Below are 20,000 nucleotides of genomic sequence, written 5' to 3'. Positions count from 1 at the left end.
CATGATACCCTTGTTAACACCTTCACTCCAACAGCCAACCCCTTCCGACCTACCAGTGTGCCATTCATGATCTGACCTGATTCTTGCCTTTTGCACCTAATAGCTCCACCCATTCCAACCTATCTCTCCCTTGCAATGCTCTCATTTTGTTTGTCGACAATGTAGACACCAGATTCTGTCAAAATACCATTCTCTACCAGCACTATTTGAAGATTAAGACGGCCTCATTGTAAGGTAGGACATTGCCTACCAGGGATATAAACATTACAGACCACCCTCAGAAATCAGTAAGGTAGGAGGCCCTGTCACGATACCCTGCATCTGTAAGTCTCTCTGGAATCAGCCGTCCATAATGAGTTGAGAGAGACTTACCAGGCCCAGCACCTTGGCTTAAGCAAGAAGCCTATGAGCCCTTCCATTTTGGGCTCATTCTGCAGACAAGACTTCCACTGTACCTCACAGCATACCACTCAGTATGGCCTTTGTGCGACCAGCCATTCCTGCCGTTCCTTGCCTACTCCCTTCACTGGTAGTATGAAGATATACATTCTTCGACGGCCACTTTTCCTGGCTCATTCTACGACAACAAGTCAAGTCCACTGACTCAATCAGGTAAAGTGCTGAGAACTGTATTTTCGACTAGTCTCCAGTTCTGTAATCCAGTCCCTATTCCTAAAACCACTCCATTTCCATTCCTAGATCCTCAATCTATATTTGAATTTTTGTCTCCCAATTCCACTCCAGTGAACAGTGGCCTTTTATCGTAGTGGCATAAAGATTCATACGATATAATCATATTCTTAAATAGTGATTTTGTTGTATTTGGTGGCAAGCATTTCGGGTAAATGTCTATTTGAAAAATGTTTGAATTTTGTCAAGATTTCCTCTTGCGGTTACGCAATATCTTCACTTTGGTCTTTACAACTTTGACTGTCTTGCAGATTTACCGGCAGTGCTGTTATGTCTACCCGTGTGTCAGGCAATGGTGTTATTAGAAATAGTTACCAAAGAGCATCATATTTTCCAAGTGATCATAGACACTCTATAGTTGTATAGTGTGGTGCATATCCTCCAGCTGTTCTGTGTAAGACCCATCGAAGGAAATGCTACTTACTTTAAACGTGTTAATTTTATAGGCTAATTCTAGTTATTTTAGTTACATCAATTTGCACCTTGTGTGGGACTAGTCAGTCCTTTTAATCCATAATGTAGTAGACAGTATCACAAGGTTCTATAGCAACCCCTTTAAATTGAGCTAATTCATGGATTTACACAAAGTAACTGCAAATCTTGAACCTTGCACTCAACAAAACCGTGGCTGCACGCGCTAATATAATAATATTATACATATATATATATATATATATATATATATATATATATATATATATATATTATATATATATAAAATAGATATTATATATAGATAGATAAAATGATAATCGAAGATAGATAGATAGATAGACAGATAGACAGATTAGATAAATAAAGATAAATGCACGTACGTGTGAATAATGCTGATACATTTGTTGTACAATACCTAAATGATGAAGTGAACATGTAAAAATTTATTTGGAAATAGTATATGTGCTTTCACTGGACCCAATTAGAGCAGAATCGCATGGTCTATACAATTTCAGTATTCGCTGAAATGATGAAAACAGAAAGCCTTTTGCATTATTTCATTTTATTTGCCTGCAGATAATATAAGTCACGCGTTAGTAAACCACAAGAGATTTTTTTTTTTATTACGAATTATCTCTTTTATTATTCGTAAGGTTTTTTCTTATCTATCTTCTTTTAATATGTGGAAATTCGTTAAGCCAGTAGGACGGCATGTAGCATATGAAATTAAGTTCCTTTTGCCCAATATTATTGCGTTTGCCTTTGTTCTTCACCTATATCTGGCATTTTACGCCATGTATTTTCACTTATTGATGAAATATATACGTATTGTTGAATGCAGCAGACTAACATCAGACAAATAATTTGAAACCGACTTATGATGGTCATTCATACTCGCCAGGGTTCGCATTGATATAATAATTAAATAAGATTCATCAGTCTACAAGACTACCCAATTTCCTATATCTGCATGGGGAAGCATACCTTCAGTTACTGATTATTTACCTTTATTTCGTGAGTTCATCTACAACTGAGGTCGTTCATTCTGTTATAAATTTCAATATTATTTATGTGTGCTCTTTCTATGGTTCTGTATCTATCCATTATTAGTAGTGGAAGAACTGACGTTCACCAAACAATATCAAACGTTCAGTGACTTCATATATTCATTTGTTTACGTTTATGATGTGATAAGTGAGGTGAGTTATATCTTTACCTTTTCAGCAACGACATAGTACATCACATACCAAAGAGATTGTCTGATGTATTCGTTGTTTGGTTAGTGCCTTTAATACGGCCATTCCTCGACTGAACAGGCAGGAATGCCATATCCCTTGATCTGCTTAGATATAATTTGATTTTATATGCCAATTTCAACTTTGTTCCTTTATATACGTTACCAATAGATTATCAAGCAAGCAGTGTTTTTCTACATCTCTGGAAATGAGGAAAAGTAGAACGTCTTTAATGTAAATATGAAGATTACGCGAAGATGAAACTGAGGGGAGGAGCCATTTACGGATTTCGTTTAGGTATGAACTCTTCCATAGCATATCAGATTTATGTTTTTAGTAACTGAGTTAACCTCAAGACTTATATTTCAACAAATTTTGTACACAATGGTTTGGGTGACTATGAATATATATTCTATTCAGAGAACGCTCATATAAAATTCTACTGTCATTTCGATTTGATAAATGAAGGTATCTGCAAGCAGTAAATGCCATTATTAGTTAAAGTAAGACTACTTCATAGCCTTAATATAGTATCGTTCTTTTCTAGTACGTTAAGTGACAAGAAACTGTTACATCGAGATGATACTGAAACCATCGTTTTACTTTTCCAAGACAGTTCATTATTTTACCCACCACCAAATATTCATAAGGATAAATAATGTTCATACCTTTATCAACTCTATAGTACTACGCTGACATTCGAACATTGTGTCAATCTGGTTTTCATTCCAAGTGCCATTAGTCCTGGCACCATACAAACACTCTACGGTCGTTCACCAGTTTGAGCTATAGTAGATTCACATCAACCGTGCATGATGTCTAGGCCAGTCCCTTACGACGATCTTGATCGGCTGTTGATAAGCCAGTCACAGGGCTGGAAACTCTCAGTCTCTCGAAGGAGTTCATATAGGCAGGATGTATGCTCCACTTCTCCTGAGGGATACTTTTGAAAGACGTATATTCCTCAGGAGAGGTGGAAAATAGATCCTACCCATGTGAACTCCCGAGAGAGAATGAGAGTTTCCAGCCCTGTGATTGGCTTATCAACAGCCAATCAAATGCAAGGTTGATGTGAATCTACTATAGTATATACTAGCCATTTCTGAATCATGCCAGACCATCGGCAAATCCTCATTTCCTTAAAACTTGCAAGAGAAACATGCAGAAACTCATGTCCTCTCAAGGGCAAAACATTATCTCGAATCATATAATCAGGAAAGTTCATGCAGATACAAAAGGCTAATAACATAGCAGGAACAGTGAGCCAATTTTTTGAAGAGTTTTTATCCATGTGTACATTTCAGAAAAAAAAGAGATATAATTTCGATCACAGTTACCTAGTCGTTAACTCAAGGCAGAAGTAATCATTCTGTGACCTCTGATTTTCACTGAAAGGAAGGTGAACAATAAATCGTTAAGTTAATATTAAGTAAACGGCTCTCTCAACTTACTTATTAATTTATGACAAGCTTTATATGTCTATATGGCTTCGGGATACTTAGTGGAAAACTATTTAATTTCCAAGGAAATAAATTGAAGATGACACTGTTCAAACTGCGCGAATGTTTTTCTGTAATTAATGAAATTTCTGTCAATTTTCATTATACTTATTTATTTATTTATTTATTTATTTATTTATTTATTTTGTTACTTTGCATAAAACGTATAGAAATGGAATGTTTGTCATTTTGTAATTCAGACTAATTACATGAATAGCGGTAAATCAATAACTTCAGAAGACGACGAGGATAGTTAAAAAACACTCCTGCCATAAATATCAAAGATGTAGATTCCGATCGACAGGGACAAATCTCTCCCACGCCTTCTTTACTATATAAACTGCTAGCGCACAGGCTGACTGCCAGAACCCATCGCACCACGAGAATGAAAACCACGGCATAGTTGACCGAGATGTTCGTATATGTCGTATTTCTTTTTGATTACGAGATATTCTCATCACCCGTCCTTTCTTTTCTCGTGGAACATGCCATTGTAACGGAAAGAGTTCATAACAAAATTCTGCATCATCAAAAGTGTGGTGTTGTAGTAAATCACAAAAGAAACTTGCATAAATTCTACAAAAACGGAAGAGAATAAAAAGGACTTTGATGCGAGTCATAGAGCCGTTTCTGAAAGTAATCACGTGTTGATGAATGTCCCTGCCATAACAGCACATCTGCCATTCATCATTTCGTTTGTGAGTAGATGGCAGCCACGGATGGGAATTTATTTCTTCCATTTGACTGCCATATTTGTTGTCGCTTGACGGACTCGGGACGTCATTATGATTACACGGCGCATGATTTATCTGCTTGGTGAAGTGAAGAAGGGTTTGGAATTGTGCTTTGAACTCACAAGTAGATGTAGTTCTAAGCCTAATGCTGGGAGGTTTAAGTATTGCACGCTCATTTCAATTCCAAAAATGTTAATGTCGTGAAACTGTGAAAAATATTCATTTACGCTAATTTTGTCGTTTTAGAATTACGGATAAGGTTTTAAGCCTAAATCCAATATGTTTTGGTATTTCCATCTTGAAAGAAAAATCTAAGAAAATATTTGAATACTGAAAGACACGCATTAGCCTCCTACCAAGAAGATTTACAATTCCTCGACCCAAGAAACCTTTCCGCTTCTAAACTAGCCCTTAAACCCTCCAGGCAAAAGGGTCACAGTTGAGTGGCACCCATTTTTCCGGACTGACGCGTATAACCACAGTCTTCTGTTTTGCTTCACCTTTGTTTGTTGAGTGGGAGTACTTTGCCAAATATTCCTTTTTATTTATTTTTTTTTTACTTACATTCTTACTTGAATGTCAGCGCCGGATAACCTTCGACCCATGTGTAAATTCACCAAGCCGTAGACCATTAAATATTTGAATTTATGAAGGGGAAATGATGAAAGAACCAAAGAGATCGAGAGAATGAAATAAGAGGCCAAAGGGAAACGAGGCAAGAACGCTGTAAGACACACACAAACATACATGTTCTAAGGGAGTTGGGCCCCTGGGTCCACAGAGGATCGGAGGGAGGAGACACACACGGAAGGGGCGAGGGAGGGAGACAGTTTTAGGACGGACTAAGGAAAACGTGTGGGCACTGTGCCACGAGGAGGTTGCCCAGCTCGCCAAGAGAGAGAGAGAGAGAGAGAGAGTTGGTGAAAGAAACGAGGAATGAAAGGAGCACAAATGGGAAAAGAACTGAATGAGGAAGTTGTTAATGCTGACTGATTGTGACACAAAAACCACGAACTCAAATTGGTGTGAAATAAACGGCGTTGTAATATGTATTGAACGATTGCAAGGCAGACTAAAGGAAGAATTAGAAGCTTTAGAAAGCCATTAAGCAGAGAGGAGATACTGATAGAAATGAGAATAATTGCTATTTGTACAAGTTGAAAATTATATATTCAAACTGGATATATGGGGCACAGAACACTGGTGGGGGGTGGCTGGGGGGGGGGGGGGGGGGAGTGGTTTATGCGTTAGTGTTACACGGGTAAAGGTTTTGGGGAAATTGCATTTTTAGCAAAGTGTTTTATAATGTTGAAAATATTTATGTTAATAGAGTTTGTCTTAGTTAAATAAAACGTACAATAATCTCCTATTATTAAGGAAAATGAAAAGGACTATTCATATGTTGATTAAAAAGATGTGTTGTGTGGACAGAATAATACACAAATAAAAAGACTGAGCTGAAAAAAAAAAAAAAAAAAATAACGCTAGATATCGGTACAGAAAAAGAGCCCCAAGCACTGGAAAACTTTCGTATCTAGATGAGATAAAATGAATGAAAAAGAAATTAATTATTAAGCTGAATCCTCCTTTGCGCGAAAGACTCTCAAAGCTGTTTTTATGTGTCTTGAATCAAAAGTAAAACAAGCACGCAGAAATGGCAGTTCGGAATAGACTATTACATAAAATAGAAAAATTTCCTTAGGAGATGAAACCATGTTATTTATTTTCTATTTATTGCATACCAACCTTTTGTATGAACAATGTTCCCAAAAAATAAACTGTACAAATTATTATTTAGAGGAAATTTAGCATTTTTAACATTAATGAGGATCGCAACGAGGTGTAGTTTCAGTCACTCCCAAACGGTAACTTGTCATGCTAAGAAAGAGAGAGAGAGAGAGAGAGAGAGAGAGAGAGAGAGAGAGAGAGAGAGATGGGGGTGGGGGGGTGGGCGGCGGGGATTTGTTATCTGTTTTGAGGAGACAAATGAATAGTTTTGTAAACTTAGAATGCAGTGTGCAAAATCAAAACATTATTTAAAAGAGGGCAAAAGAAATAAAATAATATTTATATGTAAAAAGCCCAAATGATATCTTGCACAGTGCTGAGAGGAAAGGGACAGGGGGAAATCACGGCTAACTGAACGCCTAGGGAAATGAAATGAGTCCTTGTAGTGTGCAAAACCAAATAAAGAAAAATTTTGTATGATGTGTACTAAATGCGTAATCCAACCTGAATTTTGTAACAAAAAGCTTAGATTTCAAGTCAATGGCCCCTAAGCATTTGTTTCATTTTCTGAATAATAATAATAATAATAATAATAATAATAATAATAATAATAATAATAATAATAATAATAATAATAAGCTGTATGGTAAGAGCATCAAGGAAATAGATACCCTAATCCAGACTGTAAGGATTGTATCTGGGGACATCAGGATGGAGTTTGGAATAGAAAAATGTGCCTTAGTCAACATACAAAAAGGCAAAGTAACGAGAACTGAAGGGATAAAGCTACCAGATGGGAGCAACATCAAACACATAGATGAGACAGGATACAAATACCTGGGAATAATGGAAGGAGGAGATATAAAACACCAAGAAATGAAGGACACGATCAGGAAAGAATATATGCTGAGACTCAAGGCGATACTCAAGTCAAAACTCAACGCCGGAAATATGATAAAAGCCATAAACACATGGGCAGTGCCAGTAATCAGATACAGCGCAGGAATAGTGGAATGGACGAAGGCAGAACTCCGCAGCATAGATCAGAAAACCAGGAAACAAATGACAATACACAAAGCACTACACCCAAGAGCAAATACGGACAGACTATACATAACACGAAAGGAAGGAGGGAGAGGACTACTAAGTATAGAGGACTGCGTCAACATCGAAAACAGAGCACTGGGGCAATATCTGAAAACCAGTGAAGACGAGTGGCTAAAGAGTGCATGTGGGAAGAAGGACTAATGAAAGTAGACGAGACCCAGAATATACAGAGACAGGAGAAAGACAGAAAGAACAGAGGACTGGCACAACAAACCAATGCACGGACAATACATGAGACAGACTAAAGAACTAGCCAGCGATGACAATTGGCAATGGCTACAGAGGGGGAGCTAAAGAAGGAAACTGAAGGAATGATAACAGCGGCACAAGATCAGGCCCTAAGAACCAGATATGTTCAAAGTACGATAGACGGAAATAACATCTCTCCATATGTAGGAAGTGCAATACGAAAAAATGAAACCATAAACCACATAGCAAGTGGAATGCCCGGCACTTGCACAGAAACCAGTACAAAAAGAGGCATGATTCAGTGGCAAAAGCCCTCCACTGGAGCCTGTGCAAGAAACACCAGCTACCTTGCAGTAATAAGTGGTACGAGCACCAACCTGAAGGAGTGATAGAAAACGATCAGGCAAAGATCCTCTGGGACTATGGTATCAGAACGGATAGGGTGATACGTGCAAACAGACCAGACGTGACGTTGATTGACAAAGTCAAGAAGAAAGTATCACTCATTGATGTCGCAATACCATGGGACACCAGAGTTGAAGAAAGAAAAGAGAGGGAAAAAATGGATAAGTATCAAGATCTGAAAATAGAAATAAGAAGGATATGGGATATGCCAGTGGAAATCGTACCCATAATCATAGGAGCACTAGGCACGATCCCAAGATCCCTGAAAAGGAATCTAGAAAAACTAGAGGCTGAAGTAGCTCCAGGACTCATTGCAGAAGAGTGTGATCCTAGAAACGGCACCACATAGTAAGAAAAGTGATGGAACTCTAAGGATGGCAGGAATGTAACCCGGAACCCCACACTATAAATACCACCCAGTCGAATTGGAGGACTGTGATAGAGCAAAAAAAACAAAAAAAAAAAAAAAAAAAAAAAAATAATATAATAATAATAATAATAATAATAATAATAATAATAATAATAAAAACCGGCACTATGCAATCGGGAGACTGCCCGCGACCTTCACGATGTAGGGCTGTAGCAGCCATAAATGAGACCCCTATTCTACTCCAATGCCATGATCAATTGTTCCTCCCTTGGCTTGTTTCCTTTGGTACAATCTGGAATATGAAAAAGAAAGCCTTTAAGGGTGAGAATATAACGAGAGACTTGCCTGATTACGGAGACAATCCAGCTGCCCTCTTAATTAGCTTTGGGGGAGTGCTTGGAAAAAAGACTAATCTTATCAACTGCACTTGTCACAAAATACGGCAGCTTAATATATATATATATATATATATATATAGATATTTAGATATATATATAGATATATATATATATATATATATATACATATATACATATATATATATATATATATAATATATAATATATATACATATACAGGTATAGTATATATATACATATATATATATATATATATATATGTATATATACATACATATACATGTATATATATATATACATATACATGTATATAATATATATACATGTATCATGTATGTATATATATATATATATATATATATATATAAGGAATATGTATATATATATATATACTGGAAGATTGGGGCATCTAGAACGCCGTAGATTCAGTAGGAATAAAACAGCAAACAGCCATCGTAGCATTTTAGATTTATTGGCCAAATTTTCGAGACTACATGTCTCATCATCAGGGCTGTAAAATACAAAGAATAAAAATTAAAAAAGACTCAGTTTAAAAAATCACAAAGTCTAAAAACAAGAAACAAACTTAAAGTTAAAACAAACAAAAATAAGCTAAAACATTATTAAAAAAACATTGAAAACTAATACTGAGAAAAAAAAAAAAAAAACTTTTTAAAATTATATATATAAAAAGTTATGGTGTTAAAATGTATTGTACCTTACTCTATCTGAGCTAAGAACTGAGTGACATTCTCAGTTTTTCAGGAGGACGACGTCAACTTAGGCGATATATAAGACCGTGGAAGAGTTCTGACTGTTTAGGGAAGGAACAAGCTGTTTAATAGTTAATGATTCCAGGATGGAGAGAGATGGTCATTGGGTGCTTGGGCGATAACATTAAAGTCTTCATAAGTGAATGATGTCTTGCATTTCTTACAGTGGTCTCTTATATTAGAAAATTCTTTAGTTTTAATTGACATCCAGTTCGATGACTAACTGCAGATGAGAATCAGCTCTGACTTGAGCAATCTCTTAGTGGCTCCGATATATTTCCCAACTTTACATTTTGGGCAAGTGAAACAATAAACCACTAGAGATCGCATCAAGGCAGGAAGCCTATCCTTATGGTGAAATAATGACCCAATTGTCTTAGGATTTTTTGAAACATAATCTGATGTCTATAGCTGGAAATGTACTGCGAATTGAGTCTTGTAGTGTTTGTTTGAATTTCTTCGAATGTACAAAAGGAATGGAGGCATACATGAGTAATTTAGGGACATTAGGTATGGACAGACGGGGTTGAAATATATTATTCAAGAAACTATTTACATACTTGTTGAATAAGAAGGATGGATACGAATTATTTTTGAAAAATTGTAGTAAAAACAGAATTTCCTCGTGAAAGTTGTGTTTTTACTACAATTTTTCAAAAATAATTCGTATCCATCCTTCTTATTCAACAAGTATGTAAATAGTTTCTTGAATAATATATTTCAACCCCGTCTGTCCATACCTAATGTCCCTAAATTGCTCATGTATGCCTCCATTCCTTTTGTACATTCGAAGAAATTCAAACAAACACTACAAGACTCAATTCGCAGTACATTTCCAGCTATAGACATCAGATTATGTTCAAAAAAATCCTAAGACAATTGGGTCATTATTTCACCATAAGGATAGGCTTCCTGCCTTGATGCGATCTCTAGTGGTTTATTGTTTCACTTGCCCAAAATGGTAAAGTTGGGAAAATATATCGGAGCCACTAAGAGATTGCTCAAAGTCAGAGCTGATTCTCATCTTTGCAGTTAGTCATCGAACTGGATGTCAATTAAAAACTAAAGAATTTTCTAATATAAGAGACCACTGTAAGAAATGCAAGACATCATTCACTTATGAAGACTTAATGTTATCGCCCAAGCACCCAATGACCACTCTCTCCATCCTGGAATCATTAACTATTAAACAGCTTGTTCCTTCCCTAAACAGTCAGAACTCTTCCACGGTCTTATATATCGCCTAAGTTGACGTCGTCCTCCTGAAAAACTGAGAATGTCACTCAGTTCTTAGCTCAGATAGAGTAAGGTACAATACATTTTAACACCATAACTTTTTATATATATAATTTTAAAAAGTTTTTTTTTTCTCAGTATTAGGTTTTCAATGTTTTTTAATAATGTTTTAGCTTATTTTTGTTTTTTGTTTGTTTTAAATTTAAGTTTCTTGTTTTTAGACTTATTTGTGATTTTTTTAAACTGAGTCTTTTTAATTTTTATTCTTTGTATTTTACAGCCCTGATGATGAGACATGTAGTCTCGAAAATTTGGCCAATAAATCTAAAATGCTACGATGGCTGTTTGCTGTTTTTTTTTATTCCTAATATTATATAAATATACTATATATATATATATTATATATATATATATATTATTAGTATATATATATATGTATATGTATATATATATATATATATAATATATAGTATATATATATATATATATATATATATTATTATATATATATGTATATATATATATATATATATATAATATATATATATATATCAAACATATACATATTATATATACATACACAGAGATATATATATATATATATATATATAGATATACTATATATATTTGGTACTAGTCCCATTGGGGTCAAATGTGTTTCGCTGTGCTTAGTACTAGTCCCTGGGGGGATCAAATTCACTTAAGAACATTTGATCCCCCATGGGCTAGTACTAACACTACAAATACATTTGACTCCCCAGGGGCTAGTACTAAACAGGACAAAATACATCTGACTCACCAAGGGCTAGTACTAAACACGACAAAATACATCTGACTCACCAAGGGCTAGTACTAAACACGACAAAATACATCTGACTCAGCAAGGGCTAGTACTAAACACGACAAAATACATCTGACTCACCAAGGGCTAGTACTAAACACGGCGAAACAGCGTAGAAGACACACTGTTTCACCGTGTTTAGTACTAGCCCTCGGGGTTCAAATGTTCCTGAGCGAATTGGGCATTCACATATCCCCTAGGAATTTCGAGTAAGCCCTGATTTCACATATTCCCGGTAATATACGTACATACATACATACTTACTTACTTACTTAGTTACTCACTACAATAAAATTATTTGAAGTATCTGCACCTACATGGAGTACAACCTAAACCCCTAAATAAGTAACCGGGGTATCCTTCAAGGGATTTGTATCTGGACGTAATGGTTGCCCCTCTCAGGCGGAGATTGAATGTTGGGTGCCAAAACATATCTCAAAGGTCTACCTGACTTCAGCAGTGATCGGTAGTTTATGCCTCAATAACATGTCTTGATTAATCATTTGTTTCAAAGCAATAAAAACAAAACGACTGATACCTACGAGTGACAAAAAATTAATTTTTAATTTTTTTTTTCCATTAGATGTAGGGCCAACTGCGATTCTGTGTGGGTGTATGGTTCTTTTTAACCTTGGATAGAGCGTTCACTCTGGTAAGGAAATCTGTCATAGCCAGCGCGACATTCACAAAAGGGGAGTGATTAGTCATGCCAACATTAACTAATTGCGTCAGAGATAAAACTGTGTCTGCGTATTACTCCGCGATGTTTGAGAGAGATCTCGTAACGAGCACGAGCAAAAAGTTTATGGTTCGTCGAGGGCCAAACATGAGCGTACTCATAAATGGCTTTTCTTTCTCCCTATTCGTGAGTTGCTTCTTGATGTGGGTTTTATGTCTTGCGTCCGCTCGAGTGGAGAGTTATGGTCCTTGTATGAAGCCACTTTGCACTCACACATAACCACATTATATGGCCAAGAACACAGACACATCAATTAAAATTAGTTTGAATTAGGGTTACTATTATCAGGATTAACGTATTTGTTTTTTCTTCCAATTATAATAAGATGTGCATAACCTTAGAAGACATTCGTTTTAGAAAAGGCAGCATGGGATTTCAATAAACATTTTTATTATGATGCGACACGAGCCATTTCCTTTAACATGACCCTAACGCAACAGCAGGCTACTTTTTTCCTTATTATTTTTAATTCAACCTGATTCGCAATCTGCTGGATGCATGTAAGCAGTGTTTATGTGATAAATCGAGGAAGGCAACGATAGAAGGTTTTCCATGTCGTGGCACTGGGCTGATGGTAAACATAATATTTTTCTCTCTATGTTTAATGTCACATAACGTTTCGATGCCAAATAAAGGAAGCTTTCAACGAGAGAGAGAGAGAGAGAGAGAGAGAGAGAGAGAGAGAGAGAGAGAGAGAGAGAGAGAGAGAGAGAGAGAGATGATGACTGTTATATTGCGACACATTTCTCCTAAATGTCAAGGGTCGCTCATTTTCATATTCAATTATTCATTTTATTTGCTTTTAGTAAAAGAGAAATAAATCATATTTTTAACATCGTAAGAGTAATACTTTGTGTAGCACAAATAAAGCGGATAACTATTTACACACAAGAAGAATATAGAAATCACCCTCTTTCGCAGACATCATAACCTATATTTACAAATATTATTCTGATTAGGGAGGTTATGAAAGGTTCTGCTGACAAAATGGCTGACCAGACAGGAATATTAGGTGTCTTTGGGAGCATAAGCCCCCTTGACTCTCAAGGAAACAAACCTTAAGTCGCGCAGCTTAATCGCAAAACCATGACGATACTTTTATCAAAACTAGCCTCGATGATATTTCTCTCCACTGCACAACTATACTCTGTTTTTTTCCATCTGTCCATCCGCCTGTGGTGTTTGCTTATGGTAACACTGCGTCCCGGGCTTTAGATAGTTACATTCAGCTTACATTCATCAATGATAATAATATCCTATTTCAAATATTAACGGTGTAATTAGCATACAGTAATTTATTAAAAACACTTTTCAGTTGCAAATGTACACCCAGATATCCTTTTATTTACCTAAAACTTACACATAGCGTAACTATTTAAAGCCCGGGACGCAGTGTTACCATACACAAACACCACAGGCGGATGGACAGATGGAAAAAAAAGAGTATAGTACAAAACTATCTATTTTTCCCTGCTCAGTTGATTGTGCTATTTATTGTTTTAGCTAACGTGTGCGTAAATTCAATAGTCGTCCAGTGCACATTGTTCCCACTTTTTATGCTTTTGTATTCTCTTCCCCGGTACATAAATTATCACAAGACAAACATGGAATATGATGTACACAGTTCTTCATAAATAACTGTTACACCGGTCAGGATTTACAGCCAGTCTTTGATTTGCCTAGTGGTAATGAAAGTTATATGAATCACGTGCCAGAGTGTGTTTACACGTATATTTTATATTATTGTGTATATATTCTATGCAGATATATATATATATAGATATAAATCTCATATAATATATATATGTATACATATATATATATATATATAATATATATATTATATATATATACATATATATATTAATTATCATATATATTATTAGATATAGATATATATATATATATATATATATATATATATATATATATATATATATGTGTGTGTGTGTGTGTGTGTGTGTGCGTGTGTGTGTGTGTGTGTGTGTTTTGTGCATGATTAAATGCTCAAGAGAAAGTGCAACATTATATACTAGAAGTATTTCCGACCTGGCAAATGCTTGTTTTCTAAACAATGGGTGGTCGCCCTCAACCCTCGCCACGCGAAAATACTCTTCATGGAGTTTCAGAGCTGAATCAGATTGAGAGAGAGACGCTCTGTGGTACTTCCCGTCAAGCATGGAATTAATGGCACGGCAATAATTCTATTGAGACCCGACGTTGGATAAGTGTTTATCCTCTTTGGATCCGAACAGAATGCGTGTCACTCACAGATCTTTTGGTGCTGCGTCTTCCGGTGGGGCCTGAATGTTTTCATTGGGTGCAATGATCGAATTACTTCCTCTTCATTGCTTCGTGTGAATTATGATCAGATTTGTCTTCCCCTTTTTAAAATCTTCAACGGCGGTATGGTACACGGAAATGCTTAGTCATGCGTAAAGATAAACAAATATTTCAACTATCAGCTAAGAATAGTGTGAATAAAGGCAAAACGACAGATTGTGAATAAAGAACTTTTGAGTTGTCTACCGAACTTAAAGAGGAAGAGTCACGGACAGGACTAAGTTACAAAAATATCTATCATTTGAAGAGGCTGATTGTCGGCTTTTCTATATTTTCCTTGATAGAGATGTCATGTTAATAAAGCTGATGGTTTCTTGAACGTTGATTTCAGTAAATATTTCATTTGGCCACAAATTGATGCTACAGTACTGTACTTGATTTAGTTTAAGAGCTTGTGAAAGTAATTTTAGTAATTCAGTCACAATAATTGTCATCTTGGCTCAGTTAGAGATAGTATGTGCAAAAACGACCTCATAGATCTAATATATTTTCACGCACACACATACATATATATATATATATATATATATATATATATATATATATATATATATATATATAGATATATATATATATAGTGTGTGTGCGTGTGTGTGTGTAAAATATAGTTCAAGTACTGTTCTGTGGGTTTTCGAAAGCCTCGGAGTAGTACTTACTTTTGAAACCGTCATAGATCGCAAAAGGTATTTGTTTTTCCTCCCTTCGTTCGTAATACTTCGTGATAAATGGGTATTTTATAAACACCAATATCCAAGTGTAACTGTGTAGTTTATGACTGAATGAATATGAAATACTTCCGCTATTTATCCATCTCCATTACCCTCTCCTCCGGGGAAGGACGCGAACGAAAGAACCAAACCCACGTCATCAATCATAACCAAATTCACCTCTTGTAACCGTGGCCTTTGGCATCCACTTAATCTCTCTCTCTCTCTCTCTCTCTCCTCTCTCTCTCTCGTATTCCAAAAAGCTCATGAAAACGTGAGACCCCAGATGCAAGCTAGCGTGGCCGTGTGGTAACATTTTCGCCGTCTTCAGTGATGTCGGGTGATGACAAACATAATAATGCTCTCTCTCTTGTGGCACACACCCGGCACGAATATCAACAGAGAGTAAACTCTCTCTCTCTCTCTCTCTCTCTCTCAGACAAGCCTACTATCGGCGCCACCATCTTCCTATTACTCCTCTCCCCTGCCCCTCCCCTCCCCCCTCTTTCTCCTCCTCCTCCCTCCATCCCCCACCTCCCGACACCGAACGTAAATAGATGCATTCGACTTTCAACTTTATTCGGGTAATTACATTTGGCAGCGATTTGCATTTTCCTTGATTTCATTTTTGGGGTGAATGAAGCTTAATTAGGTCATCATCATAATGCTTTCTTTTTGGTGAGAGTTCAGGGGCCTATAAAAATCAGGAAGAAATGAAAGAAAGGAAGGAAGGAGAGCAGATGGAAGATCGAGAATAGGGAATGGGGAAGAAGGCAAAATAATACTGGGAAGGGGGTTGGTGGTGGTGGGGGGGGGGGGGGGGGGGAGGGTGTTAAAAATTACAGGGAGCTGGATATAAAGTGAGAAGGGTGTGCCGGAGAGTTATTCACTGATTCGATGAATTTTAATTTTCTTTCGACGAAAGAGTAAAAAGAAACTTGAAAGGAATTTCAGAGAGGGATCCTCAAAATTGCATTAACCGGAAAAAAGAAAATATCACTGAGAAAAGAAAGTTTTTTTATCACAGAGCATTTTTGTGGATAACGAATTCAACTTACAAACACATTTTTAACTGCCTGCAAAAATTTCCCGGGGAAGAATTTTCTTGAAAAATGTGTGACATGTAATTTGATTTTTGAAGAAAACATTTAAATTGCCCGGATAGAACATTTGAAAATGAAACGAATCTTGGTATTTTCCACCTACGTTCATAAATTCGATATTATAAAATCATTGTTCTCCATGCTCGTACTCGAAACGAAAATTAGCAAGACTTGAAGTTTATCACATTTTATAATGATAGATAGTGTTTTTACTTTGTCTTATTTACTAATTCACTGCCGTTTGCAAAGAATCCTATCTAGATATGTAATTTTAGCAATAAAAGAGAAAAAATAATAAAGTTCAAATAGCCTTATGTAATTTTAATGAAATTATGTAATAAGCACCTATTTCATGTATATTTATAGATGAAATACATCAATTGTTTTTATTTCCTCAATAATAACAATTTTTCAAACAATTTTATATATTTTCTGTGCGTCAGAAATTGGAAGAGGAAGTTTTTTTCTTTTTTTTTGACAGGCATTAACAAAGTAGAAATTGTAAGAGACCCACAAAATTCCTGAGTATAACTTGTTTACTTGTAAGTATTTACATAGTATTTTACTTAACACTCGAGTACTTTCAGGCCGTATATGTGGTCCTTTCTCAAGTAAGCATGTTATACTCTGTAATTTTGTTGCTTTTTTTTACTATCTTTAGAATAAAAGTGAAAGAAGTTTTTGTTGGGTTCAAAGTAGGAATTACAATTGAACTGTGACAGGGAAATAACTTTCCAAAAACATACCCATCTTTGCTTGTCTGTCTGCATTCGAGGGCATGCGTACGGTCCGTAGCTATTTCTGATTATAGTGTCAGGATATGCAATTTCTGTTAATTTTTTAACTTTTTGAATTGTAAGCATGGGTTACAACGTTGACTGAGGTTATTCAAAATAGAAAAAGGTTCAAACAAAGACTAGAACTGAATCTATAATAAGCAACAACAACAAAATCATGTATTAGCATATAAAAACAACAAATACCAATTCATTAATAAACAACAAAGATGAAGAAATAAATAAGAAATTAGAAAATTTATCAAAAAGAAAAAAGTTACAGGAAATCGTTAGGAATGTATCTCCAACTATTCAGTAATGATATAGTTTTACACTTTAATATCTAATTCGCTCTACCTCGTAATTAATATATTTTCATATATGTTTAACCGAGGGGTAATTTATTTAGCGATAATAGAATTGGCGACCGACAGGCGCGAACCATCGACCTCTCAATTCCAGGACTGGCAGTGAAGCCTTAGACAACCCCGCCACCACAAGAGATATGTTTATGCCGCCTCCCATCTCAAATACCTTGCCGCGCTCAGGTATTTTTTGTTTTGGAGACTGCATCAAGCCCATCTCGTCCTCGGTAGCGTGGTAGTGCGTTTGCCCGCACGTAGTCATTAATATCTAATTCGCTCTACCTCGGAATTAATATATTTTTATATATGTTTAACCTCGGTTAAACATATAGGAAAATATATTAATTCCGAGGTAGAGCGAATTAGATATTAAAGGACATTTGTAGCTCGATATATGTATATGAATCACGGTAATGTGATAGACTTATATATATATATATATATATAGCAATGTGTAATAGCCACAATGCCCTCTTAACTTCTTGAATTCTTTGCTCTTTATCGGATACGCTTGTCGCCACAAAGCCTTGTGGTTATTGCAGTTGCATATGTATCTGGTAAGAAAGTGAGCAGCAGATTCTACACAGATTTTAGTTTAAAAAGAAATAAAAATGATTTCTCACTTGGCTACGATGGTGAGGATGAGTCTATTGCAGCTCAAATAATAAGTATATTTGAGAGGGAGTAGTCCTTTAGTCTTCTCGTGGTCAGGTCGGTAACGTGACCTCTTTGTGATTATGGGACCTGCGTTCGTTTCCCGGTACCGGACATCTCAAATTATTTTAAAAATTTCTTTGAAATTTGATCTTCAGGCTTTGTAGTGACAAGCGTATCCAATAAAGAGCAAAGAACTCGGGAATCTAAGAGGGCATTGTGGCTATTACAGTTGCATATGTATCTGGTAAAAAAAGTGACCAGTAAATTATTTATATATATGTGTGTGTGTGTGTGTGTGTTCATGATTAAAAGAATATGTAAAGCATGTGTTATTTCATTTAAATTCCATTTAATAAATTTCGTGTCTTGATCAGCATTTGACTTTTTAGAATGGTTTTGTCACTTAGAGAATAATACAGGTGATTAAACCTGAAGTAGAAGTAATGGAATTACTTAATCAAGACGCTTTTTTATAATGTATTCGTCTTTATATCTTGCAGCAAGAGCTATTTACATTCCTTTATGTATATATCAAACTAAAAGGATTAAACGTGCAGAGCAGCGATTCCCCAGCATGAGTTGTCAAATGCACGTACTATGTTCATGATATCTCGTCTATTTGCGTTGTATTGTTCTTACATGCGATGTGGATCTCAGATCCATTAGCGATATATATATATATATATATATGATATATATATATATATATATATATATATATATATATATTAGAAAAGAAATCAAAAGCCATTCGCAAAAGGAGGTTGCACATTTCCTTTCAATGCGCCTTCGGCTGAACGTGACGCGTTAGGGCTGCAGACAGTCCACTCTCGTCTGCAAGTTCTGACAGTATAGGGTTCAAAGTTAAGAATTTGAATTCGTATCTCTTACTGACATTAACCTTCCAGCGGCATATGTTCATTCGTTTTATCTACACACATACATAAACACATAAACATACATATCTTCTCATATATAAAAGTTAATGTTTGTAGTTTGTATGTTGGTTTGTATACTGGTGCGTGGCCATCAATTGACCCAACTTAGGTAACAGGAAGGTTTCAAACCTGTACCCTCTTCCCTTTCCCCCCTCCGTTTGTAACTTATATGATAAATAAACTCAATGGCTTTATATCCCATTTCATGTACTTGAGACTATGTAAATATATTATTGAAAATCCTTCTCAGTCACCCACCACTGTAAAACTTGGAGAAAAAGGACAGAAACACAGCAATATTTGAATAAACGGGTCAGACAAGCATAGTAATATCTTGATAAAAGGGACAGTCAGAACAGTAACACCTGGATAAAGGAGACAGGCAAAAATAAACCATTCCCTACATCCGTTTGTCCAGCGTGCATCTGTATCACAACCTAATTATTTTAATGCGAGTTTTCACAGACGAAGTAATGGTGATAACTCACATAGTCTATCTTGTGATAGATCACATCAGCAATCTATATTTTGAATTAAAAAGTAGGCCAGTCTTTGTAAGCAACGTAAATAAACTGAATAAAGATTATTTAAGCCGATAAGGCAGCAGCTTTTAATAGGATGAACAGAGGATGGAAAAATCAAGATCAGCTTCTAAAGCCAATTTTCAAGTCTTTACAAAACTGAATGAATAGGCAGCAGCTCTTGGAGGTTTCAAACCTATCATGTGTCAAAGTCATACATATGAGTTAAACACAAGTTGTTTAATTGACT

Source organism: Macrobrachium nipponense, chromosome 22 (genome assembly GCF_015104395.2).
Source record: "Macrobrachium nipponense isolate FS-2020 chromosome 22, ASM1510439v2, whole genome shotgun sequence".
In the NCBI taxonomy this organism is placed as follows: domain Eukaryota; kingdom Metazoa; phylum Arthropoda; class Malacostraca; order Decapoda; family Palaemonidae; genus Macrobrachium; species Macrobrachium nipponense.
The sequence above is the reverse complement of the archived record's forward strand: the minus strand, read 5'-3'. Positions refer to the sequence as shown.